Source organism: Pseudophryne corroboree, unplaced genomic scaffold (assembly GCF_028390025.1).
Source record: "Pseudophryne corroboree isolate aPseCor3 unplaced genomic scaffold, aPseCor3.hap2 scaffold_1358, whole genome shotgun sequence".
NCBI lineage: Eukaryota > Metazoa > Chordata > Amphibia > Anura > Myobatrachidae > Pseudophryne > Pseudophryne corroboree.
Genome location: NW_026967984.1, coordinates 60613 through 88282, shown reverse-complemented (window position 1 = coordinate 88282; position 27670 = coordinate 60613). Strand labels below are relative to the sequence as shown.

Here is a 27670-nt window from a genome sequence, read left to right as displayed (position 1 = left end):
AAAGGATGCATACCTTCATGTACTCATTTATCCACCTCATCAGGCGTACCTAAGATTTGCGGTACAGTATTGTCATTACCAATTTCAGACGTTGCCGTTTGGTCTCTCCAGAATTTTCTCCGAGAATTTTCACCAAGGTAATGACGGAAATTATGGTGCTCCTGCGAAAGCAAGGTGTCACAATTATCCCGTACTTGAACGATCTCCTCATAAAAGCGAGATCAAGAGAGCAGTTGCTGAACAGCGTATAACTTTCATTGAAGGTGTTACAGCAAAACGGCTGGATTCTCAATATCCCGAAGTCGCAGTTGGTTCCTACGACTCGTCTGACTTTGCTTGGGCATTATTCTGGATACGGACCAGAAAAGGGTTTATCTTCCGATAGAAAAGGCCCAGGAACTCATGACTCTGGTCAGGAACCTATTGAAACCAAAACAGGTGTCAGTGCATCACTGCACTCGAGTCCTGGGAATGATGGTGGCATCATACGAGGCCATTCCCTTCGGCAGGTTCCATGCGAGGATCTTGCAATGGGACCTACTGGACAAGTGGTCCGGGTCACATCTACAGATTCATCAGTTGATCACCCTGTCCCCCAGGGCCAGGGTATCTCTCCTGTGGTGGCTGCAGAGTGCTCACCTTCTAGAGGGCCGCAGGTTCGGCATTCAGGACTGGATCCTGGTGACCACGAACGCGAGCCTCCGAGGTTGGGGAGCAGCCACACAGGGAAGAAATTTCCAAGGTCTTTGGTCAAGTCAGGAGACTTGTCTTCACATCAACATCCTGGAGCTAAGGGCCATATACAACGCCCTATGTCAAGCGGAGACCTTACTTCGCGACCAACCAGTTCTGATCCAGTCAGACAACGTCACCGCAGTAGTTCATGTAAACCGCCAAGGCGGCACAAGGAGCAGAGTGGCGATGGCGGAAGCCACCAGAATTCTTCGCTGGGCGGAGAATCATGTAAGCGCACTGTCAGCAGTGTTCATTCCGGGAGTGGACAACTGGGAAGCAGACTTCCTCAGCAGACACGACCTACATCCAGGAGAGTGGGGACTCCATCAGGAAGTCTTCGCACAGATTGCAAGTCGGTGGGGACTGTTCCAGATAGACATGATGGCGTCCCGCCTCAACAAAAAGCTACAGAGGTATTGCACCAGGTCAAGAGACCCTCAGGCAGTAGCTGTTTAAACAGCTCTTCATTTTCTGATTTTATGTTTATGCTAACAAATTTGCTCTCTGAAAAGTGTCCACAAAGCCAAGTCTCTGATTAACACCTTTGTAGGAATGGTTTTTCACCTATTACTGAATTAAACTTGCTTCATTGGAAAGGCAGCAAGATGCATCCTCATTTCAATGTCTACTGAAATAATACAGGTTGACACCAGGAAACATAAACGCCACTGCATCCTTGCTGCTTTCGCATGTGGAAGTCTGTTTAATGTGAAAACAAGGTGATATCTAATTAGCACACAGGTAAGGAATTAAGAAAATCTTTATTTAAGGGTGAAGGTGTTTCTCACAAAATCGTTGCCCCAATGCATCATTGAAATTCAAGCTGGAAAGATGATTTTAATATATCACTTGTACATTTTGTATTGCTCTTCTGGTGACAATGTAGTTTGTTTTTGTCAATTACCATTTTAATAATAGGGTAAAGAAAATTAAGTGGATTTTTGAAAGAAAACAATACTGTCAATATACTATTAAAACAAATTAAAATGGTAAAAGTTATTGTACTTTAAGTAAAAATAAAAGAGCAAAAATATCAATCCCAGTTTTGGATTACTTTAATTAACAAAAAAAAATGCATATAGCAGAGGATAGTTTCAATCTGCCTACCTCTGGGTTATGGGCCCAGCATGTTTCCATTGCAGTACTCTGCTGCACATGTAAGTGCAAGAGATCCTGAAGCACTCACTCATCATGGGAAAGTACCAATGTGTTTCTTCGTTGGTTGATGGAAGAAACATCTTACAAAAACTCTCCAGATTATTGACTTTTTAAAGTTTTTCTAGGAAACGTTCTAGATGAATGCTTATTAGCCTTTGTCAGTATGTATGTTTGTAAAGTGTCTCTGTGGCGCAATCGGTTAGTGTGTTTGGTTATTAATCAAAGGGTTGGTGGTTCAATCCCACCCAACGATGTAATTGACCTTGTTATCAGATTTTGGTGATCTTTAAGTAGACAAGTCAAAATTTCAAACCCCCTTCTTATGGTGTAGGGTACCTGGCCTACTCTGATGTAATCAGAGTTAGATTTGAATCAGTGATTTTATAAAAAAACAGCTAGGAAGCACAATTTAGCAGTGGGTTGCAGAGAAAAAGAAATATGCTGGCAGAAAAATCCAATTGAGTGATTAAACAGCTCTTCATTTTCTGGCTTTATTTTTATGCTAACTAATTTGTTCTCTGAAAAGTGTCCACAAAGCCAAGTATCTGATTAACATATTTGTAGGGATGGTTTTTCACCTATTACTAAATTAAACTTGCTTCATTGGAAAGGCAGCAAGATGCATCCTCATTTCAATATCTACTGAAATAATACAGGTTGACACCAGGAAACATTAACGCCACTGCATCCTTGCTGCTTTCTCATGTGGAAGTCTGTTTAATGTGAAAACAAGGTGATATCTAATTAGCACACAGGTAAGGAATAAAGAAAATCTTTATTTAAGGGTGAAGATGTTTCTCACAAAATCGTTGCCCCAATGCATCATTGAAATTCAAGCTGGAAAGATGATTTTAATATATCACTTGTACATTTTGTATTGCTCTTCTGGTGACAATGTAGTTTGTTTTTGTCAATTACCATTTTAATAATCGGGTAAAGAAAATTAATTGGATTTTTGAAAGAAAACAACACTGTCAATATACTATTAAAACAAATTAAAATGGTAAAAGTTATTGTACTTTAAGTAAAAATAAAAGCTAAAATATCAATCCCAGTTTTGGATTACTTTAATGAACAAAAAAAAAATGCATATAGCAAAGGATAGTTTCAATCTGCCTACCTCTGGGTTATGGGCCCAGCATGCTTCCATTGCAGTACTCTGCTGCACATGTAAGTGCAAGAGATCCTGAAGCACTCACTCATCATGGGAAAGTACCAATGTGTTTCTTCATTGGTTGCTGGAAGAAACATCTTACAAAAACTCTCCAGATTATTGACTTTTTAAAGTTTTTCTAGGAAACGTTCTAGATGAATGCTTATTAGTCTTTGTCAGTATGTACTTTTTGCAAAGTGTCTCTGTGGCGCAATCGGTTAGTGTGTTCAGCTATTAATCAAAAGGTTGGTGGTTCAATCCCATCCAGGGACGTAATTGACCTTGTCATCAAATTTTGGTAATATTTAAGTAGACAAGTCATATAGCAGAGGATAGTTTCAATCTGCCTACCTCTGGGTTATGGACCCAGCATGCTTCCATTACAGTACTCTGCTGCACATGTAAGTGCAAGAGATCCTGAAGCACTCACTCATCATGCGAAAGTACCAATGTGTTTCTTCATTGGTTGCTGGAAGAAACATCTTACAAAAACTCTCCAGATTATTGACTTTTTAAAGTTTTTCTAGGAATCGTTCTAGATGAATGCTTATTAGCCTTTGTCAGTATGTACTTTTGCAAAGTTTCGCTGTGGCGCAATCAGTTAGTGTGTACGGCTATTAACCAAAAGGTTGGTGGTTCAATCCCACCCAGGGACGTAATTGAACTTGTAATCAGATTTTGTTGATCTTTAAGTAGACAAGTCAAAATTTCGAAAACCCCTGTTATGGTGTAGGGTACCTGGCCTTCTCTGATGTAATCAGAGTTAGATTTGATTCATACTGTTAACTGGGTAGTATATCACAAGTTATACGGTGTGATTGGTGTGGCTGGTATGAATCTTGACCTTGGATTAACAAAAATCCTTTCCTCGAACTGTCTGTCTCCTCTGGGCACAGTTTCTCTAACTGAGGTATGGAGGAGGGGCATAGAGGGAGGAGCCAGTGCACACCCAGATCTAAAGTCTTTCTTAAAGTGCCCATGTCTGCTGCGGAGCCCGTCTATCCCCCATGGTCCTTACGGAGTCCCCATCATCCTCTACGGACTACGAGAAAAAAAATTACCGGTAGGTTTAAAATGTTATTTTTTTCTCTGCAACCCACTGCTAAATTGTGCTTCCTAGCTGTTTTTTATAAAATCACTTAATTAAATCTAACTCTGATTACGTCAGAGAAGGCCAGGTACCCTACACCATAAGAGGGGGTTTGAAATTTTGACTTGTCTACTTAAAGATCACCAAAATCTGATGACAAGGTCAATTACATCCCTGGGTGGGATTGAACCACCAACCTTTTGGTTAATAGCCCATGTAAGTGCAAGAAATCCTGAAGCACTCACTCATCATGGGAAAGTACCAATGTGTTTCTTACAAAAATTCTCCAGATTATTGACTTTTTAAAGTTTTTCTAGGAAACGTTCTAGATGAATGATTATTAGCCTTTGTCAGTATTGACTTTTGCAAGGTGTCTCTGTGGCGCAATCGGTTAGCATGTTTGGCTATTAACCAAAAGGTTGGTGGTTCAATCCCACCCAGGGATGTAATTGACCTTGTAATCAGATTTTGGTGATCTTTAAGTAGACAAGTCAAAATTTCAAAAACCCCCCTTATGGTGTAGGGTACCTGGCCTTCTCTGATGTAATCAGAGTTAGATTTGATTAAGTGATTTTATAAAAAAACAGCTAGGAAGCACAATTTAGCAGTGGGTTGCAGAGAAAAAAAATATGCTGGCAGAAAAGTCCAATTGAGTGATTAAACAGCTCTTCATTTTCTGATTTTATGTTTATGCTAACAAATTTGCTCTCTGAAAAGTGTCCACAAAGCCAAGTCTCTGATTAACACCTTTGTAGGAATGGTTTTTCACCTATTACTGAAATAAACTTGCTTCATTGGAAAGGCATCAAAGATGCATCCTCATTTCAATGTCTACTGAAATAATACAGGTTGACACCAGGAAACGTCACTGCATCCTTGCTGCTTCCTCACGGGGAAGTCTGTTTAATGTGAAAACAAGGTGATATCTAATCAGCACACAGGTAAGGAATTAAGAAAATCTTTCTTTGTGGGTGAAGATGTTTCTCACAAATTGTTGTCCCAATGCATCATTGAAATTCAAGATGGAAGATGATTTTCATATATCACTTGTACATTTTGCATTGCTCTTCTGGTGACAATGTAGTTTGTTTTTGTCAATTACCATTTCAGTAATAGGGTAAAGAAAATTAAGTGGATTTTTTTAAAGAAAACAATGCTGTCAATATACTATTAAAACAAATTAAAATGATAAAAGTTATTGTACTTTAAGTAAAAATAAAAGAGCCAAAATATCAATCCCAGTTTTTGATTACTTTAATTATAAAAAAAAAAATGCACATAGCAGAGGATAGTTTCGATCAATCGACCTCTGGGTTATGGGCCCAGCATGCTTCCATTGCACTACTCTGCTGCTCATGGAAGTGTAAGAGATCCTGAAGACTAAATTGATTAAAGGCCTAAAAGTACTGGACTATAAGGAAAGACTTACTAGGCTGAATATTTATACACTAGAAAAGAGGTGCCTAAGAGGAGATATTATTAATATCTTCAAATATGTAAAGATACATAACAAAGAGTTATCAGAGGAATTATTTATTAAAAGAACACGTGGTCACTCGCTGCGACTGGAGGAAAGTTCAGAACGCAATGGAGGAAAGGTTTCTTCACTGTTAGGGCAATCAGGATGTGGAATTCCCTGCCAGGGAAGGTGGTAATGGCGGACTCTGTAATTGGATTTAAAAAAGGAATGGATACATTTCTGAATGAAAAAGCTATCCAAGGTTATAATACTTAAAATATCAACATGGTTAATCCGGGGGTAACATGAGTTATAGTAGCTAACTAGTCATAAAACATTATTCAGCAAGTATGTAGAATCATCACAACTTAAAACAGGTTGAACACGATGGGCAATTTGCCTCTATTCAACCTCAAAAACTATGTTACTATATTACTATGTTATTGTAGTATACAGAACACCACAATGCAATGAGCAGTGATAGTGAGCACTGATGAGGATACTAGAACTGACACTGAGCAGCAAGATGCAGCACTGGACTATTAGTAATGTACTGTAGTATGCTGAGCACCACAATGCAGCACAAGACAATGAGCAGTGATACTGAGCACTGATGAGGATACTACTGAGAACTGACACTGAGCAGGAGAGACACACTACTAGTATTACTGAGCAGCAATAAGTAACCACTGATACTGAGCACTGATATTGAGATTTCCACTGAGAGAACATAGCCACGTCCTCTCCGCTCTCTCTTCAATGCACGAGTAAAAATGGCAGCAACGCGCAGCTCTTTATATGGAATCCGAATCTCGCGAGAATCCGACAGCGGGATGATGACATTTTCCCTTGTTCAGGTTTTCCGAGTCAGGCGGGAACAACCGAGCCTGCCTCGGACCAGTGTAAACCACGTGGAGTTCGTGGGGAATTCGGTTCTCGGAGAACCGAACCCGCTCCTCTCTACCTTATACCCATCAATTTTTTTATTTTCAATCTAAGCCCCTGCAGTTTTCTGTAAGCATCTGCTTCGCTATGATGATCAACAAGTCACAAGGGCAAACACTCAGGGTTTGAGGCGTAGATCTTAGGACCAGCTGCTACAAGCATGGCAGAGGTGTCACTATCACTGGTGACACACAGAGAGGTGGCGAGGGAGATTGTAATGCAGTGCGCGCAGATAAGCAGCGCAATGGTAAAAAGGAGGCATGGTTTCATAGGTAGGGGCGTGGCCTGGTGGCCTGAATCTACATTTTGTTGCTCCGGGTGTCCCGGGGGTTGGGGGCTGCACCCGGGGACTAGTGTGTGAGCGGTGCTGGCTCCTGCACAGTGACAGGGCATGGCCACCCAGCATGACGCCTCCCTTCTTGACCATGCTGTAATTGCAGTCGCACTGCAGTTCAGCGTGATCATAAAAAATGGTGTAGGCTCCTGCTGGTGCAGACTGTATGTGCGCGCAGGAAGCCGCCACCATTTTTGTGATCACAGCGGCTGAATGTGATGTCATACAGCCGCTGTGACCACGCCCCCTGTGTCTCCTCCGTTGCAGACCCCATTTTGAAGCCTTGCCCCCGCACCGCTCCATCCCTGACTTGGAAATGGAGTGTTGCTGACCCACCTCTCCCCCCCTTCCCCACCCCGATTGACAGGCAGAGGCGATCACATTCTCTGCGGGGTGCCGCAGAAAATGCAGGCACATGCGTATGCTCTTAGCAATTTTTGCAGTTGGATCGCTTATTGTGATTGCAATCCAACCTGAATCAGGCCCTATTACCTATCACAATGCGCTGCGGGCAGTACAAAATTGGGTTAATATAGGAGAAAAACCCCCAGACCTGTGCTCCTTAACTGTACCTGGTGGCTAGTGGAGCGGCTGCCCAGTAATCAGTGTCCACCGCAGTGCGCACACGGCCCACCCCCTACGGCCTCGCTCCCCTTCATCAGCGGCCTCGTGATCCGGAAGGGTGGTGTGTGTGTGACTGACCTTAGGATGAAACCGGAGCCTCCGCTGCAGTGACCCAGCAACCAGGGCACGGGAGTATATAGCGCCGCTGGGAGTGATGAAGCTGCAGTAAAGATGTCTATTAGACCTAGCCTGCTGCAGCCCTTGTAGATTCTCATAAAACAAGTTCTTCTTTTCTTGTCAAAATTAATAGCTAAGAATAGGCTGCCTGAGGCAGGCCCCTGTTAATTGGCCTGCTACTGAAGGCACCAACTACAAACTGAGCTCCCTGTTCATGGAAGCGGGGTTATAGAGGAGAATGCACTGAGCTTCTTGGGAACAGTCAAAAGCTTTGAGCCGGTTGGTGCCTCAGATCAAGATCCTACTCTACACCCCAATGTGAATCCTTGTGGAGTCCAGTGTACCCCACAGAAGAAATTAATGTGTCACACCCATTGGCAGCAACCTTAGAATAGCTGCTGACGGGCACAATTGAGAAAGGAAGGGGGGGGGGACATTTGAATCCAGCACATAGATGCAATTCAAATATGTAATTTGTACCTTCCTATTTTAAAATATAATGGATGAACCTCACCCTGTGAGAACAATCTTCATGATCAAGAGATCTAATATGTAAAATAAGTATGAGTTGGGATAGGGCTGGGGAGGGTGGCTGCTCGGGCAGCCCCTCCCCCGTCAAGTTAAGGAGATTCAACTGAGGAAGCACAAGGGAACTCTCGTCTGGGGACAACAACTGCAGGGAGACCACATCTTTTCAGATGAACATGGGATGGCGGAAGGCTGCCTAATACTGAAGCACCATCAAATATCAAACCATATCCAACAACTAGTAACAGCATTCCTGGGGGAAGGTCTGCAGCAGACGGATTTGCATACGGTGATGTCATCCAAGCAGTGGGCCAAAGTTGGCTGGAACCCTCATCTGCATATAAAAAGAGAAAAGGGGCATGCAGGGCATGGCGGCCTTTTGCAGTGCTTGGATGACCCCTAGTTCGCATTAAACACCCCCACCCTCCTTTGGTGTGGGGCTCATGTTGGCCATGCCCCATCCCCTGAAGCATTCATGCTGATTTCTTGCAGCAGCTGGGCACTGTAACAGCTCCAGAGCTGCTCTGTAAGGCAAGTAAAAGGGTGTGGGCCCTGCAGCACCACCTGTAGTTCGCATTGTGTGTTGGAAGGCACAAAGTAAGCAGACGGGAGGAGAAGTCAGGATAGTACACAAGGGCATCCTTTTCTCTTAGTCCGTAGAGGATGCTGGGGTCACATTAAGAACCATGGGGTATAGACGGGATCCGCAAGAGACATGGGCACTTCAAGACTTTCAAAGGGTGTGAACTGGCTCCTCCCTCTATGCCCCTCCTCCAGACTCCAGTTATAGGAACTGTGCCCAGGGAGACGGACATTTCGAGGAAAGGATTTATTGTTAAACTAAGGTGAGCATCTTACCAGCTCACACCTTAAGCATGCCGCAGAACGTGGCATTCAACAGAACACAAGCCAACGGCATGAACAATTGCAGCAAAAAGCTGACCAGAACCGTAACACAACATGTGTATAACCACAAGTAATAACTGCAGACACAGTATGGACTGGGACGGGTGCCCAGCATCCTCTACGTACTAAGAGAAAAGGATTTACCGGTAGGTATTAAAATCCTATTTTCTCATACGACCTAGAGGATGCTGGGGTCACATTAAGAACCATGGGGTTATACCAAAGCTCTTGAACGGGTGGGAGAGTGCGTACGACTCTGCAGCACCGAATGACCCAACTTGAGGTTATCATCAGCCAAGGTATCAAACTTGTAAAACTTAGCAAAAGTGTTTACTAAATAGCTGCTCGGCAAAGTTGCAATGCCGAGACTCCCCGACCAGCTGCCCAGGATGAACCCACCTTTCTAGTAGAATGGGTCTTCACCTAATTCAGTAACGGCAATCCTGCCGTGGAATGAGCATGCTGAATTTTACCACAGATCCAGCGCATAATGGTCTGCATGGAAGCAGGACACCCAATCATGTTGGGAGCATACAGGACAAACAGAGCCTCTGTTTTCCTAATCTGAACCGTTCTGGTGACATAAATTTTCAAAGTTCTGACCACAGCCAGAGACTTTGACTCAACGAAGGTGTCAGTGGCCAAAGGCACCATGTGGAAAGATGAACCACCTTCGGCAGAAATTGTTGACGTGTCCTCAATTCTGCTCTATCTTCATGAAAGATCAAATAAAGGCTCTTGTGATACTGCATGGTTTGTACTGTTTTCCATGTGCTCCCAGATCTTTCAAGCAAGTAGCATGGTCAAGAAAGTTCTGTTTGAAAAGAAACAAACATTTACTGTCATTGTTATGCAAATAAACTTACATTAAAGCTAACAAGAAAGCACACTCGTTCTGTCTTTAAACTGATAAAAGAAACCCCAATAATATGGAGCATGCAAAAATTGAGATAAAACTCAGTTTTGCTCCTCTCCACGGAAATCTTTAATAAAAGGCGAAATATTTGTTAGTTCTGAAGAGAAACCAGAGCATGACCAAGATTCCACCTGTCGCCTGAGTGCCATGCCAGCAGTTCTCATTCAGCTCAAAGTGAGCACCCAATTTGAATGAAAGAAAGCAGATTTCTCACCAGGCTTCCCCTTGCTATAAACATGGTTTGTACTCTTTTCCATGTGCTCCCAGATCTTTCAAACAATTAGTGTGGTCAAGAAAGTTCTGTTTGAAAAGAAACAAACATTTACTGTCATTTCTATGCAAATGAGCTTACATTAAAGCACACTCGTTCTATCTTTAAACCAATAAAATAAAACCCCAATAAGATGGGGCATGCAAAAATTGAGATAAAACTCAGTTTTGCTCCTCTCCACGGAAATCTTTAGTAAAAGGCGAAAGATTTGTTCGTTCTGAAGAGAAACCACAGCATGACCAAGATTCTACCTGTCGCCTGAGTGCCATGCCAGCAGTCCTCATTCAGCTCAAAGTGAGCACCCAATTTGAAAGAAAGAAAGCAGATTTCTCACCAGGCTTCCCCTTGCTATAAACATGGTTTGTACTCTTTTCCATGTGCTCCCAGATCTTTCAAGCAATTAGTATAGTCAAGAAAGTTCTGTTTGAAAAGAAACAAACATTTACTGTCATTTCTACGCAAATGAGCTTACATTAAAGCACACTCGTTCTATCTTTAAACTGATAAAAGAAACCCCAATAAGACGGGGCATGCAAAAATTGAGATAAAACTCAGTTTTGCTCCTCTCCACGGAAATCTTTAGTAAAAGGCAAAAGATTTGTTCGTTCTGAAGAACTAGCACAAGGGAACTCTCAAAAGAAGAACAAGGCTCTGAAACAAAGAAATCTGACTTTTACCAGAGCTGACCAGAGGAAAACACAAACACAGTCCCCCACTACCACAAATAAAGCAGTCGAGTTTCCCACATTTGGGGAAATCACAGGGGTCAGCATACCCAGAATGCAATGAATGAACCTCACCCTGGGAGAATAATCTTCATGACCATGGTATCTCCTATGCAAAATAAGTATGATTTGGGATAGAGCTGGGGAGGGCCGCTGCTCAGGCACATCTCTGTCAAGTTAAGGAGATTCAACTGAGGCAGCACAAGGGAACTCTCATCTGGGGACAACAACTGCAGGGAGAACACATATTTTCAGATGAACATGGGAGGGCAGAAGGCTGCCTAATACTGAAGCACCCCCAAACAACAAACCAAATGCAACAACTAGTGCAAGCATTCCTGGGGGAAGGCCTGCCGCAGATGGATTTGCATATGGTGATGTCATCCAAGCAGTGGGTCAAAGTTGGCTTCAACCCTCGTCTGCATATGAAAACAGAAAAGGGGCGTGCAGGGCATGGTGGCCTTTTGCGGCGCTTGTCTGACCCCTAGTTTGCATTAAACACCTCCACCCTCCTTCGGTGTGGGGCTCATGTTGGCTATGCCCCAGCCCCTGAAGCATTCAAGCTGATTTTTCTCCCAAACGAAAGACACTAGAATGAAAATTTTAAAGCCTCCTGTTAGTGCTTCATATACACGTTATAGCCCTGAATTTTCCAATGCCTATCTCTTTGCAAAAGAGAGATATCGACAAGGAAAAGCTGTATTGTACCTTTGCATTTTTCTCCCAAACGAAGGACATTAGAATGAAAATTTTAAAGCCTCCTATTAGTGCTTCATCTACACGTTATAGCCCTGAATTTTCCAATGCCTAGCTCTTTGCAAAAGAGAGATATCGGCAAGGAAAAGCTGTATTGTACCTTTGCATTTTTCTCCCAAACGAAAGACACTAGAATGAAAATTTTAAAGCCTCCTGTTAGTGCTTCATCTACACGTTATAGCCCTGAATTTTCCAATGCCTATCTCTTTGCAAAAGAGAGATATCGGCAAGGAAAAGCTGTATTGTACCTTTGCATTTTTCTCCCAAACGAAGGACACTAGAATGAAAATTTTAAAGCCTCCTATTAGTGCTTCATCTACACGTTATAGCCCTGAATTTTCCAATGCCTATCTCTTTGCAAAAGAGAGATATCGGCAAGGAAAAGCTGTATTGTACCTTTGCATTTTTCTCCCAAACGAAGGACACTAGAATGAAAATTTTAAAGCCTCCTGTTAGTGCTTCATCTATACGTTATAGCCCTGAATTTTCAAATGCCTATCTCTTTGCAAAAGAGAGATATCGGCAAGGAAAAGCTGTATTGTACCTTTGCATTTTTCTCCCAAACGAAAGACACTAGAATGAAAATTTTAAAGCCTCCTGTTAGTGCTTCATCTACACGTTATAGCCCTGAATTTTCCAATGCCTATCTCTTTGCAAAAGAGAGATATCGGCAAGGAAAAGCTGTATTGTACCTTTGCATTTTTCTCCCAAACGAAGGACACTAGAATGAAAATTTTAAAGCCTCCTATTAGTGCTTCATCTACACGTTATAGCCCTGAATTTTCCAATGCCTATCTCTTTGCAAAAGAGAGATATCGGCAAGGAAAAGCTGTATTGTACCTTTGCATTTTTCTCCCAAACGAAGGACACTAGAATGAAAATTTTAAAGCCTCCTGTTAGTGCTTCATCTATACGTTATAGCCCTGAATTTTCAAATGCCTATCTCTTTGCAAAAGAGAGATATCGGCAAGGAAAAGCTGTATTGTACCTTTGCATTTTTCTCCCAAACGAAAGACACTAGAATGAAAATTTTAAAGCCTCCTGTTAGTGCTTCATCTACACGTTATAGCCCTGAATTTTCCAATGCCTATCTCTTTGCAAAAGAGAGATATCGGCAAGGAAAAGCTGTATTGTACCTTTGCATTTTTCTCCCAAACGAAAGACACTAGAATGAAAATTTTAAAGCCTCCTGTTAGTGCTTCATCTACACGTTATAGCCCTGAATTTTCCAATGCCTAGCTCTTTGCAAAAGAGAGATATTGGCAAGGAAAAGCTGTATTGTACCTTTGCATTTTTCTCCCAAACGAAGGACACTAGAATGAAAATTTTAAAGCCTCCTGTTAGTGCTTCATCTACACGTTATAGCTCTGAATTTTCCAATGCCTATCTCTTTGCAAAAGAGAGATATCGGCAAGGAAAAGCAGCATTGTACTTTTGCATTTTTCTCCCAAACGAAAGACACTAGAATGAAAATTTTAAAGCCTCCTATTAGTGCTTCATCTACACGTTATAGCCCTGAATTTTCCAATGCCTAGCTCTTTGCAAAAGAGAGATATCGGCAAGGAAAAGCTGTATTGTACCTTTGCATTTTTCTCCCAAACGAAAGACACTAGAATGAAAATTTTAAAGCCTCCTGTCAGTGCTTCATCTACACGTTATAGCCCTGAATTTTCCAATGCCTATCTCTTTGCAAAAGAGAGATATCGGCAAGGAAAAGCTGTATTGTACCTTTGCATGTTTCTCCCAAACGAAGGACACTAGAATGAAAATTTTAAAGCCTCCTATTAGTGCTTCATCTACACGTTATAGCCCTGAATTTTCCAATGCCTATCTCTTTGCAAAAGAGAGATATCGGCAAGGAAAAGCTGTATTGTACCTTTGCATTTTTCTCCCAAACGAAGGACACTAGAATGAAAATTTTAAAGCCTTCTGTTAGTGCTTCATCTACACGTTATAGCCCTGAATTTTCAAATGCCTATCTCTTTGCAAAAGAGAGATATCGGCAAGGAAAAGCTGTATTGTACCTTTGCATTTTTCTCCCAAACGAAAGACACTAGAATGAAAATTTTAAAGCCTCCTGTTAGTGCTTCATCTACACGTTATAGCCCTGAATTTTCCAATGCCTATCTCTTTGCAAAAGAGAGATATCGGCAAGGAAAAACTGTATTGTACCTTTGCATTTTTCTCCCAAACGAAAGACACTAGAATGAAAATTTTAAAGCCTCCTGTTAGTGCTTCATCTACACGTTATAGCCCTGAATTTTCCAATGCCTAGCTCTTTGCAAAAGAGAGATATTGGCAAGGAAAAGCTGTATTGTACCTTTGCATTTTTCTCCCAAACGAAAGACACTAGAATGAAAATTTTAAAGTCTACTGTTAGTGCTTCATCTACACGTTATAGCCCTGAATTTTCCAATGCCTAGCTCTTTGCAAAAGAGAGATATCGGCAAGGAAAAGCTGTATTGTACCTTTGCATTTTTCTCCCAAACGAAAGACACTAGAATGAAAATTTTTAAGCCTCCTGTTAGTGCTTCATCTACACGTTATAGCCCTGAATTTTCCAATGCCTATCTCTTTGCAAAAGAGAGATATCGGCAAGGAAAAGCTGTATTGTACCTTTGCATTTTTCTCCCAAACGAAGGACACTAGAATGAAAATTTTAAAGCCTCCTATTAGTGCTTCATCTACACGTTATAGCCCTGAATTTTCCAATGCCTATCTCTTTGCAAAAGAGAGATATCGGCAAGGAAAAGCTGTATTGTACCTTTGCATTTTTCTCCCAAACGAAGGACACTAGAATGAAAATTTTAAAGCCTCCTTTTAGTGCTTCATCTACACGTTATAGCCCTGAATTTTCCAATGCCTATCTCTTAGCAAAAGAGAGATATCGGCAAGGAAAAGCTGTATTGTACCTTTGCATTTTTCTCCCAAACGAAAGACACTAGAATGAAAATTTTAAAGCCTCCTGTTAGTGCTTCATATACACGTTATAGCCCTGAATTTTCCAATGCCTATCTCTTTGCAAAAGAGAGATATCGGCAAGGAAAAGCTGCATTGTACTTTTACATTTTTCTCCCAAACGAAAGACACTAGAATGAAAATTTTAAAGCCTCCTGTTAGTGCTTCATCTACACGTTATAGCCCTGAATTTTCCAATGCCTATCTCTTTGCAAAAGAGAGATATCGGCAAGGAAAAGCTGCATTGTACTTTTACATTTTTCTCCCAAACGAAAGACACTAGAATGAAAATTTTAAAGCCTCCTTTTAGTGCTTCATCTACACGTAATAGCCCTGAATTTTCCAATGCCTATCTCTTTGCAAAAGAGAGATATCGGCAAGGAAATGCTGTATTGTACCTTTGCATTTTTCTCCCAAACGAAAGACACTAGAATGAAAATTTTAAAGCCTCCTGTTAGTGCTTCATCTACACGTTATAGCCCTGAATTTTCCAATGCCTAGCTCTTTGCAACAGAGAGATATTGGCAAGGAAAAGCTGTATTGTACCTTTGCATTTTTCTCCCAAACGAAGGACACTAGAATGAAAATTTTAAAGCCTCCTGTTAGTGCTTCATCTACACGTTATAGCCCTGAATTTTCCAATGCCTATCTCTTTGCAAAAGAGAGATATCGGCAAGGAAAAGCTGTATTGTACCTTTGCATTTTTCTCCCAAACGAAGGACACTAGAATGAAAATTTTAAAGCCTCCTTTTAGTGCTTCATCTACACGTTATAGCCCTGAATTTTCCAATGCCTATCTCTTAGCAAAAGAGAGATATCGGCAAGGAAAAGCTGTATTGTACCTTTGCATTTTTCTCCCAAACGAAAGACACTAGAATGAAAATTTTAAAGTCTACTGTTAGTGCTTCATCTACACGTTATAGCCCTGAATTTTCAAATGCCTAGCTCTTTGCAAAAGAGAGATATCGGCAAGGAAAAGCTGTATTGTACCTTTGCATTTTTCTCCCAAACGAAAGACACTAGAATGAAAATTTTAAAGCCTCCTGTTAGTGCTTCATCTACACGTTATAGCCCTGAATTTTCCAATGCCTATCTCTTTGCAAAAGAGAGATATCGGCAAGGAAAAGCTGTATTGTACCTTTGCATTTTTCTCCCAAACGAAAGACACTAGAATGAAAAATTTTAAAGCCTCCTGTTAGTGCTTCATCTACACGTTATAGCCCTGAATTTTCCAATGCCTATCTCTTTGCAAAAGAGAGATATCGGCAAGGAAAAGCTGCATTGTACTTTTACATTTTTCTCCCAAACGAAAGACACTAGAATGAAAATTTTAAAGCCTCCTGTTAGTGCTTCATCTACACGTTATAGCCCTGAATTTTCCAATGCCTATCTCTTTGCAAAAGAGAGATATCGGCAAGGAAAAGCTGCATTGTACTTTTACATTTTTCTCCCAAACGAAAGACACTAGAATGAAAATTTTAAAGCCTCCTTTTAGTGCTTCATCTACACGTAATACCCCTGAATTTTCCAATGCCTATCTCTTTGCAAAAGAGAGATATCGGCAAGGAAATGCTGTATTGTACCTTTGCATTTTTCTCCCAAACGAAAGACACTAGAATGAAAATTTTAAAGCCTCCTGTTAGTGCTTCATCTACACGTTATAGCCCTGAATTTTCCAATGCCTATCTCTTTGCAAAAGAGAGATATCGGCAAGGAAAAGCTGTATTGTACCTTTGCATTTTTCTCCCAAACGAAGGACACTAGAATGAAAATTTTAAAGCCTCCTTTTAGTGCTTCATCTACACGTTATAGCCCTGAATTTTCCAATGCCTATCTCTTAGCAAAAGAGAGATATCGGCAAGGAAAAGCTGTATTGTACCTTTGCATTTTTCTCCCAAACGAAAGACACTAGAATGAAAATTTTAAAGCCTCCTGTTAGTGCTTCATATACACGTTATAGCCCTGCATTTTCCAATGCCTATCTCTTTGCAAAAGAGAGATATCGGCAAGGAAAAGCAGCATTGTACTTTTGCATTTTTCTCCCAAACGAAAGACACTAGAATGAAAATTTTAAAGCCTCCTGTTAGTGCTTCATCTACACGTTATAGCCCTGAATTTTCCAATGCCTATCTCTTTGCAAAAGAGAGATATCGGCAAGGAAAAACTGTATTGTACCTTTGCATTTTTCTCCCAAACGAAAGACACTAGAATGAAAATTTTAAAGCCTCCTGTTAGTGCTTCATCTACACGTTATAGCCCTGAATTTTCCAATGCCTATCTCTTTGCAAAAGAGAGATATCGGCAAGGAAAAGCTGTATTGTACCTTTGCATTTTTCTCCCAAACGAAGGACACTAGAATGAAAATTTTAAAGCCTCCTATTAGTGCTTCATCTACACGTTATAGCCCTGAATTTTCCAATGCCTATCTCTTTGCAAAAGAGAGATATCGGCAAGGAAAAGCTGTATTGTACCTTTGCATTTTTCTCCCAAACGAAGGACACTAGAATGAAAATTTTAAAGCCTCCTTTTAGTGCTTCATCTACACGTTATAGCCCTGAATTTTCCAATGCCTATCTCTTAGCAAAAGAGAGATATCGGCAAGGAAAAGCTGTATTGTACCTTTGCATTTTTCTCCCAAACGAAAGACACTAGAATGAAAATTTTAAAGCCTCCTGTTAGTGCTTCATATACACGTTATAGCCCTGAATTTTCCAATGCCTATCTCTTTGCAAAAGAGAGATATCGGCAAGGAAAAGCTGCATTGTACTTTTACATTTTTCTCCCAAACGAAAGACACTAGAATGAAAATTTTAAAGCCTCCTGTTAGTGCTTCATCTACACGTTATAGCCCTGAATTTTCCAATGCCTATCTCTTTGCAAAAGAGAGATATCGGCAAGGAAAAGCTGCATTGTACTTTTACATTTTTCTCCCAAACGAAAGACACTAGAATGAAAATTTTAAAGCCTCCTTTTAGTGCTTCATCTACACGTAATAGCCCTGAATTTTCCAATGCCTATCTCTTTGCAAAAGAGAGATATCGGCAAGGAAATGCTGTATTGTACCTTTGCATTTTTCTCCCAAACGAAAGACACTAGAATGAAAATTTTAAAGCCTCCTGTTAGTGCTTCATCTACACGTTATAGCCCTGAATTTTCCAATGCCTAGCTCTTTGCAACAGAGAGATATTGGCAAGGAAAAGCTGTATTGTACCTTTGCATTTTTCTCCCAAACGAAGGACACTAGAATGAAAATTTTAAAGCCTCCTGTTAGTGCTTCATCTACACGTTATAGCCCTGAATTTTCCAATGCCTATCTCTTTGCAAAAGAGAGATATCGGCAAGGAAAAGTTGTATTGTACCTTTGCATTTTTCTCCCAAACGAAGGACACTAGAATGAAAATTTTAAAGCCTCCTTTTAGTGCTTCATCTACACGTTATAGCCCTGAATTTTCCAATGCCTATCTCTTAGCAAAAGAGAGATATCGGCAAGGAAAAGCTGTATTGTACCTTTGCATTTTTCTCCCAAACGAAAGACACTAGAATGAAAATTTTAAAGTCTACTGTTAGTGCTTCATCTACACGTTATAGCCCTGAATTTTCAAATGCCTAGCTCTTTGCAAAAGAGAGATATCGGCAAGGAAAAGCTGTATTGTACCTTTGCATTTTTCTCCCAAACGAAAGACACTAGAATGAAAATTTTAAAGCCTCCTGTTAGTGCTTCATCTACACGTTATAGCCCTGAATTTTCCAATGCCTAGCTCTTTGCAAAAGAGAGATATCGGCAAGGAAAAGCTGTATTGTACCTTTGCATTTTTCTCCCAAACGAAAGACACTAGAATGAAAATTTTAAAGCCTCCTGTTAGTGCTTCATCTACACGTTATAGCCCTGAATTTTCCAATGCCTATCTCTTTGCAAAAGAGAGATATCGGCAAGGAAAAGCTGTATTGTACCTTTGCATTTTTCTCCCAAACGAAGGACACTAGAATGAAAATTTTAAAGCCTCCTATTAGTGCTTCATCTACACGTTATAGCCCTGAATTTTCCAATGCCTATCTCTTTGCAAAAGAGAGATATCGGCAAGGAAAAGCTGTATTGTACCTTTGCATTTTTCTCCCAAACGAAGGACACTAGAATGAAAATTTTAAAGCCTCCTATTAGTGCTTCATCTACACGTTATAGCCCTGAATTTTCCAATGCCTATCTCTTTGCAAAAGAGAGATATCGGCAAGGAAAAGCTGTATTGTACCTTTGCATTTTTCTCCCAAACGAAGGACACTAGAATGAAAATTTTAAAGCCTCCTTTTAGTGCTTCATCTACACGTTATAGCCCTGAATTTTCCAATGCCTATCTCTTAGCAAAAGAGAGATATCGGCAAGGAAAAGCTGTATTGTACCTTTGCATTTTTCTCCCAAACGAAAGACACTAGAATGAAAATTTTAAAGCCTCCTGTTAGTGCTTCATATACACGTTATAGCCCTGAATTTTCCAATGCCTATCTCTTTGCAAAAGAGAGATATCGGCAAGGAAAAGCTGCATTGTACTTTTACATTTTTCTCCCAAACGAAAGACACTAGAATGAAAATTTTAAAGCCTCCTGTTAGTGCTTCATCTACACGTTATAGCCCTGAATTTTCCAATGCCTATCTCTTTGCAAAAGAGAGATATCGGCAAGGAAAAGCTGCATTGTACTTTTACATTTTTCTCCCAAACGAAAGACACTAGAATGAAAATTTTAAAGCCTCCTTTTAGTGCTTCATCTACACGTAATAGCCCTGAATTTTCCAATGCCTATCTCTTTGCAAAAGAGAGATATCGGCAAGGAAATGCTGTATTGTACCTTTGCATTTTTCTCCCAAACGAAAGACACTAGAATGAAAATTTTAAAGCCTCCTGTTAGTGCTTCATCTACACGTTATAGCCCTGAATTTTCCAATGCCTAGCTCTTTGCAACAGAGAGATATTGGCAAGGAAAAGCTGTATTGTACCTTTGCATTTTTCTCCCAAACGAAGGACACTAGAATGAAAATTTTAAAGCCTCCTGTTAGTGCTTCATCTACACGTTATAGCCCTGAATTTTCCAATGCCTATCTCTTTGCAAAAGAGAGATATCGGCAAGGAAAAGCTGTATTGTACCTTTGCATTTTTCTCCCAAACGAAGGACACTAGAATGAAAATTTTAAAGCCTCCTTTTAGTGCTTCATCTACACGTTATAGCCCTGAATTTTCCAATGCCTATCTCTTAGCAAAAGAGAGATATCGGCAAGGAAAAGCTGTATTGTACCTTTGCATTTTTCTCCCAAACGAAAGACACTAGAATGAAAATTTTAAAGTCTACTGTTAGTGCTTCATCTACACGTTATAGCCCTGAATTTTCAAATGCCTAGCTCTTTGCAAAAGAGAGATATCGGCAAGGAAAAGCTGTATTGTACCTTTGCATTTTTCTCCCAAACGAAAGACACTAGAATGAAAATTTTAAAGCCTCCTGTTAGTGCTTCATCTACACGTTATAGCCCTGAATTTTCCAATGCCTATCTCTTTGCAAAAGAGAGATATCAGCAAGGAAAAGCTGTATTGTACCTTTGCATTTTTCTCCCAAACGAAGGACACTAGAATGAAAATTTTAAAGCCTCCTATTAGTGCTTCATCTACACGTTATAGCCCTGAATTTTCCAATGCCTATCTCTTTGCAAAAGAGAGATATCGGCAAGGAAAAACTGTATTGTACCTTTGCATTTTTCTCCCAAACGAAAGACACTAAAATGAAAATTTTAAAGCCTCCTGTTAGTGCTTCATCTACACGTTATAGCCCTGAATTTTCCAATGCCTATCTCTTTGCAAAAGAGAGATATCGGCAAGGAAAAGCTGTATTGTACCTTTGCATTTTTCTCCCAAACGAAAGATACTAGAATGAAAATTTTAAATCCTACTGTTAGTGCTTCATCTGCACGTTATAGCCCTGAATTTTCCAATGCCTAGCTCTTTGCAAAAGAGAGATATCGGCAAGGAAAAGCTGTATTGTACCTTTGCATTTTTCTCCCAAACGAAAGACACTAGAATGAAAATTTTAAAGCCTACTGTTAGTGCTTCATCTACACGTTATAGCCCTGAATTTTCCAATGCCTATCTCTTTGCAAAAGAGAGATATCGGCAAGGAAAAGCTGTATTGTACCTTTGCATTTTTCTCCCAAACGAAAGACACTAGAATGAAAATTTTAAAGCCTCCTGTTAGTGCTTCATCTACACGTTATAGCCCTGAATTTTCCAATGCCTATCTCTTTTCAAAAGAGAGATATCGGCAAGGAAAAGATGTATTGTACCTTTGCATTTTTCTCCCAAACGAAGGATACTAGAATGAAAATGTTAAAGCCTCCTATTAGTGCTTCATCTACACGTTATAGCCCTGAATTTTCCAATGCCTATCTCTTTGCAAAAGAGAGATATCGGCAAGGAAAAGTGTATTGTACTTTTGCATTTTTCTCCCAAACGAAAGACACTAGAATGATAATTTTAAAGCCTCCTGTTAGTGCTTCATCTACACGTTATAGCCCTGAATTTTCCAATGCCTATCTCTTTGCAAAAGAGAGATATCGGCAAGGAAAAACTGTATTGTACCTTTGCATTTTTCTCCCAAACGAAAGACACTAGAATGAAAATTTTAAAGCCTCCTGTTAGTGCTTCATCTACACGTTATAGCCCTGAATTTTCCAATGCCTATCTCTTTGCAAAAGAGAGATATCGGCAAGGAAAAGCTGTATTGTACCTTTGCATTTTTCTCCCAAACGAAAGACACTAGAATGAAAATTTTAAATCCTACTGTTAGTGCTTCATCTACACGTTATAGCCCTGAATTTTCCAATGCCTAGCTCTTTGCAAAAGAGAGATATCGACAAGGAAAAGCTGTATTGTACCTTTGCATTTTTCTCCCAAACGAAAGACACTAGAATGAAAATTTTAAAGCCTCCTGTTAGTGCTTCATCTACACGTTATAGCCCTGAATTTTCCAATGCCTATCTCTTTGCAAAAGAGAGATATCGGCAAGGAAAAGCTGTATTGTACCTTTGCATTTTTCTCCCAAACGAAAGACACTAGAATGAAAATTTTAAAGCCTCCTGTTAGTGCTTCATCTACACGTTATAGCCCTGAATTTTCCAATGCCTATCTCTTTGCAAAAGAGAGATATCGGCAAGGAAAAGCTGTATTGTACCTTTGCATTTTTCTCCCAAACGAAGGACACTAGAATGAAAATTTTAAAGCCTCCTATTAGTGCTTCATCTACACGTTATAGCCCTGAATTTTCCAATGCCTATCTCTTTGCAAAAGAGAGATATCGGCAAGGAAAAGCTGTATTGTACCTTTGCATTTTTCTCCCAAACGAAGGACACTAGAATGAAAATTTTAAAGCCTCCTATTAGTGCTTCATCTACACGTTATAACCCTGAATTTTCCAATGCCTATCTCTTTGCAAAAGAGAGATATCGGCAAGGAAAAGCTGTATTGTACCTTTGCATTTTTCTCCCAAACGAAGGACACTAGAATGAAAATTTTAAAGCCTCCTTTTAGTGCTTCATCTACACGTTATAGCCCTGAATTTTCCAATGCCTATCTCTTAGCAAAAGAGAGATATCGGCAAGGAAAAGCTGTATTGTACCTTTGCATTTTTCTCCCAAACGAAAGACACTAGAATGAAAATTTTAAAGCCTCCTGTTAGTGCTTCATATACACGTTATAGCCCTGAATTTTCCAATGCCTATCTCTTTGCAAAAGAGAGATATCGGCAAGGAAAAGCTGCATTGTACTTTTACATTTTTCTCCCAAACGAAAGACACTAGAATGAAAATTTTAAAGCCTCCTGTTAGTGCTTCATCTACACGTTATAGCCCTGAATTTTCCAATGCCTATCTCTTTGCAAAAGAGAGATATCGGCAAGGAAAAGCTGCATTGTACTTTTACATTTTTCTCCCAAACGAAAGACACTAGAATGAAAATTTTAAAGCCTCCTTTTAGTGCTTCATCTACACGTAATAGCCCTGAATTTTCCAATGCCTATCTCTTTGCAAAAGAGAGATATCGGCAAGGAAATGCTGTATTGTACCTTTGCATTTTTCTCCCAAACGAAAGACACTAGAATGAAAATTTTAAAGCCTCCTGTTAGTGCTTCATCTACACGTTATAGCCCTGAATTTTCCAATGCCTAGCTCTTTGCAACAGAGAGATATTGGCAAGGAAAAGCTGTATTGTACCTTTGCATTTTTCTCCCAAACGAAGGACACTAGAATGAAAATTTTAAAGCCTCCTGTTAGTGCTTCATCTACACGTTATAGCCCTGAATTTTCCAATGCCTATCTCTTTGCAAAAGAGAGATATCGGCAAGGAAAAGCTGTATTGTACCTTTGCATTTTTCTCCCAAACGAAGGACACTAGAATGAAAATTTTAAAGCCTCCTTTTAGTGCTTCATCTACACGTTATAGCCCTGAATTTTCCAATGCCTATCTCTTAGCAAAAGAGAGATATCGGCAAGGAAAAGCTGTATTGTACCTTTGCATTTTTCTCCCAAACGAAAGACACTAGAATGAAAATTTTAAAGTCTACTGTTAGTGCTTCATCTACACGTTATAGCCCTGAATTTTCAAATGCCTAGCTCTTTGCAAAAGAGAGATATCGGCAAGGAAAAGCTGTATTGTACCTTTGCATTTTTCTCCCAAACGAAAGACACTAGAATGAAAATTTTAAAGCCTCCTGTTAGTGCTTCATCTACACGTTATAGCCCTGAATTTTCCAATGCCTATCTCTTTGCAAAAGAGAGATATCAGCAAGGAAAAGCTGTATTGTACCTTTGCATTTTTCTCCCAAACGAAGGACACTAGAATGAAAATTTTAAAGCCTCCTATTAGTGCTTCATCTACACGTTATAGCCCTGAATTTTCCAATGCCTATCTCTTTGCAAAAGAGAGATATCGGCAAGGAAAAACTGTATTGTACCTTTGCATTTTTCTCCCAAACGAAAGACACTAAAATGAAAATTTTAAAGCCTCCTGTTAGTGCTTCATCTACACGTTATAGCCCTGAATTTTCCAATGCCTATCTCTTTGCAAAAGAGAGATATCGGCAAGGAAAAGCTGTATTGTACCTTTGCATTTTTCTCCCAAACGAAAGATACTAGAATGAAAATTTTAAATCCTACTGTTAGTGCTTCATCTGCACGTTATAGCCCTGAATTTTCCAATGCCTAGCTCTTTGCAAAAGAGAGATATCGGCAAGGAAAAGCTGTATTGTACCTTTGCATTTTTCTCCCAAACGAAAGACACTAGAATGAAAATTTTAAAGCCTACTGTTAGTGCTTCATCTACACGTTATAGCCCTGAATTTTCCAATGCCTATCTCTTTGCAAAAGAGAGATATCGGCAAGGAAAAGCTGTATTGTACCTTTGCATTTTTCTCCCAAACGAAAGACACTAGAATGAAAATTTTAAAGCCTCCTGTTAGTGCTTCATCTACACGTTATAGCCCTGAATTTTCCAATGCCTATCTCTTTTCAAAAGAGAGATATCGGCAAGGAAAAGATGTATTGTACCTTTGCATTTTTCTCCCAAACGAAGGATACTAGAATGAAAATGTTAAAGCCTCCTATTAGTGCTTCATCTACACGTTATAGCCCTGAATTTTCCAATGCCTATCTCTTTGCAAAAGAGAGATATCGGCAAGGAAAAGTGTATTGTACTTTTGCATTTTTCTCCCAAACGAAAGACACTAGAATGATAATTTTAAAGCCTCCTGTTAGTGCTTCATCTACACGTTATAGCCCTGAATTTTCCAATGCCTATCTCTTTGCAAAAGAGAGATATCGGCAAGGAAAAACTGTATTGTACCTTTGCATTTTTCTCCCAAACGAAAGACACTAGAATGAAAATTTTAAAGCCTCCTGTTAGTGCTTCATCTACACGTTATAGCCCTGAATTTTCCAATGCCTATCTCTTTGCAAAAGAGAGATATCGGCAAGGAAAAGCTGTATTGTACCTTTGCATTTTTCTCCCAAACGAAAGACACTAGAATGAAAATTTTAAATCCTACTGTTAGTGCTTCATCTACACGTTATAGCCCTGAATTTTCCAATGCCTAGCTCTTTGCAAAAGAGAGATATCGACAAGGAAAAGCTGTATTGTACCTTTGCATTTTTCTCCCAAACGAAAGACACTAGAATGAAAATTTTAAAGCCTCCTGTTAGTGCTTCATCTACACGTTATAGCCCTGAATTTTCCAATGCCTATCTCTTTGCAAAAGAGAGATATCGGCAAGGAAAAGCTGTATTGTACCTTTGCATTTTTCTCCCAAACGAAGGACACTAGAATGAAAATTTTAAAGCCTCCTGTTAGTGCTTCATCTACACGTAATAGCCCTGAATTTTCCAATGCCTATCTCTTTGCAAAAGAGAGATATCGGCAAGGAAATGCTGTATTGTACCTTTGCATTTTTCTCCCAAACGAAAGACACTAGAATGAAAATTTTAAAGCCTCCTGTTAGTGCTTCATCTACACGTTATAGCCCTGCATTTTCCAATGCCTATCTCTTTGCAAAAGAGAGATATCGGCAAGGAAAAGTTGCATTGTACTTTTGCATTTTTCTCCCAAACGAAAGACACTAGAATGAAAATTGTAAAGCCTCCTGTTAGTGCTTCATCTACACGTTATAGCCCTGCATTTTCCAATGCCTATCTCTTTGCAAAAGAGAGATATCGGCAAGGAAAAGCTGTATTGTACCTTTGCATTTTTCTCCCAAACGAAAGACACTAGAATGAAAATTTTAAAGCCTCCTGTTAGTGCTTCATCTACACGTTATAGCCCTGAATTTTCCAATGCCTATCTCTTTGCAAAAGAGAGATATCGGCAAGGAAAAACTGTATTGTACCTTTGCATTTTTCTCCCAAACGAAAGACACTAGAATGAAAATTTTAAAGCCTCCTGTTAGTGCTTCATCTACACGTTATAGCCCTGAATTTTCCAATGCCTATCTCTTTGCAAAAGAGAGATATCGGCAAGGAAAAGCTGTATTGTACCTTTGCATTTTTCTCCCAAACGAAGGACACTAGAATGAAAATTTTAAAGCCTCCTATTAGTGCTTCATCTACACGTTATAGCCCTGAATTTTCCAATGCCTATCTCTTTGCAAAAGAGAGATATCGGCAAGGAAAAGCTGTATTGTACCTTTGCATTTTTCTCCCAAACGAAGGACACTAGAATGAAAATTTTAAAGCCTCCTTTTAGTGCTTCATCTACACGTTATAGCCCTGAATTTTCCAATGCCTATCTCTTAGCAAAAGAGAGATATCGGCAAGGAAAAGCTGTATTGTACCTTTGCATTTTTCTCCCAAACGAAAGACACTAGAATGAAAATTTTAAAGCCTCCTGTTAGTGCTTCATATACACGTTATAGCCCTGAATTTTCCAATGCCTATCTCTTTGCAAAAGAGAGATATCGGCAAGGAAAAGCTGCATTGTACTTTTACATTTTTCTCCCAAACGAAAGACACTAGAATGAAAATTTTAAAGCCTCCTGTTAGTGCTTCATCTACACGTTATAGCCCTGAATTTTCCAATGCCTATCTCTTTGCAAAAGAGAGATATCGGCAAGGAAAAGCTGCATTGTACTTTTACATTTTTCTCCCAAACGAAAGACACTAGAATGAAAATTTTAAAGCCTCCTTTTAGTGCTTCATCTACACGTAATAGCCCTGAATTTTCCAATGCCTATCTCTTTGCAAAAGAGAGATATCGGCAAGGAAATGCTGTATTGTACCTTTGCATTTTTCTCCCAAACGAAAGACACTAGAATGAAAATTTTAAAGCCTCCTGTTAGTGCTTCATCTACACGTTATAGCCCTGAATTTTCCAATGCCTAGCTCTTTGCAACAGAGAGATATTGGCAAGGAAAAGCTGTATTGTACCTTTGCATTTTTCTCCCAAACGAAGGACACTAGAATGAAAATTTTAAAGCCTCCTGTTAGTGCTTCATCTACACGTTATAGCCCTGAATTTTCCAATGCCTATCTCTTTGCAAAAGAGAGATATCGGCAAGGAAAAGCTGTATTGTACCTTTGCATTTTTCTCCCAAACGAAGGACACTAGAATGAAAATTTTAAAGCCTCCTTTTAGTGCTTCATCTACACGTTATAGCCCTGAATTTTCCAATGCCTATCTCTTAGCAAAAGAGAGATATCGGCAAGGAAAAGCTGTATTGTACCTTTGCATTTTTCTCCCAAACGAAAGACACTAGAATGAAAATTTTAAAGTCTACTGTTAGTGCTTCATCTACACGTTATAGCCCTGAATTTTCAAATGCCTAGCTCTTTGCAAAAGAGAGATATCGGCAAGGAAAAGCTGTATTGTACCTTTGCATTTTTCTCCCAAACGAAAGACACTAGAATGAAAATTTTAAAGCCTCCTGTTAGTGCTTCATCTACACGTTATAGCCCTGAATTTTCCAATGCCTATCTCTTTGCAAAAGAGAGATATCGGCAAGGAAAAGCTGTATTGTACCTTTGCATTTTTCTCCCAAACGAAAGACACTAGAATGAAAATTTTAAAGCCTCCTGTTAGTGCTTCATATACACGTTATAGCCCTGAATTTTCCAATGCCTATCTCTTTGCAAAAGAGAGATATCGGCAAGGAAAAGCTGCATTGTACTTTTACATTTTTCTCCCAAACGAAAGACACTAGAATGAAAATTTTAAAGCCTCCTGTTAGTGCTTCATCTACACGTTATAGCCCTGAATTTTCCAATGCCTATCTCTTTGCAAAAGAGAGATATCGGCAAGGAAAAGCTGCATTGTACTTTTACATTTTTCTCCCAAACGAAAGACACTAGAATGAAAATTTTAAAGCCTCCTTTTAGTGCTTCATCTACACGTAATAGCCCTGAATTTTCCAATGCCTATCTCTTTGCAAAAGAGAGATATCGGCAAGGAAATGCTGTGTTGTACCTTTGCATTTTTCTCCCA

At 39.8% G+C, this 27670-nt stretch overlaps 5 non-coding genes across 5 annotated transcripts; 1 reads left to right on the top strand and 4 right to left on the bottom strand.

Moving 5' to 3' along the window:
• Window positions 1-4508: 4508 nt before the first annotated feature.
• Window positions 4509-4582, top strand: TRNAN-AUU (transfer RNA asparagine (anticodon AUU)). Its single transcript has one exon. It is a non-coding gene; the product is annotated as a tRNA-Asn (tRNA).
• A 5384-nt stretch (window positions 4583-9966) lies between these two features.
• LOC134995065 (U5 spliceosomal RNA) lies at window positions 9967-10082 on the bottom strand. Its single transcript, XR_010197956.1, has one exon. It is a non-coding gene; the product is annotated as a U5 spliceosomal RNA (small nuclear RNA).
• A 275-nt stretch (window positions 10083-10357) lies between these two features.
• Window positions 10358-10473, bottom strand: LOC134995061 (U5 spliceosomal RNA). The gene has a single exon (XR_010197952.1). It is a non-coding gene; the product is annotated as a U5 spliceosomal RNA (small nuclear RNA).
• A 274-nt stretch (window positions 10474-10747) lies between these two features.
• LOC134995066 (U5 spliceosomal RNA) lies at window positions 10748-10864 on the bottom strand. Its single transcript, XR_010197957.1, has one exon. It is a non-coding gene; the product is annotated as a U5 spliceosomal RNA (small nuclear RNA).
• Window positions 10865-10923: 59 nt separating this feature from the next.
• On the bottom strand, window positions 10924-11087 carry LOC134995035 (U1 spliceosomal RNA). Its single transcript, XR_010197932.1, has one exon. It is a non-coding gene; the product is annotated as a U1 spliceosomal RNA (small nuclear RNA).
• Between the last annotated feature and the right edge of the window lie 16583 nt (window positions 11088-27670).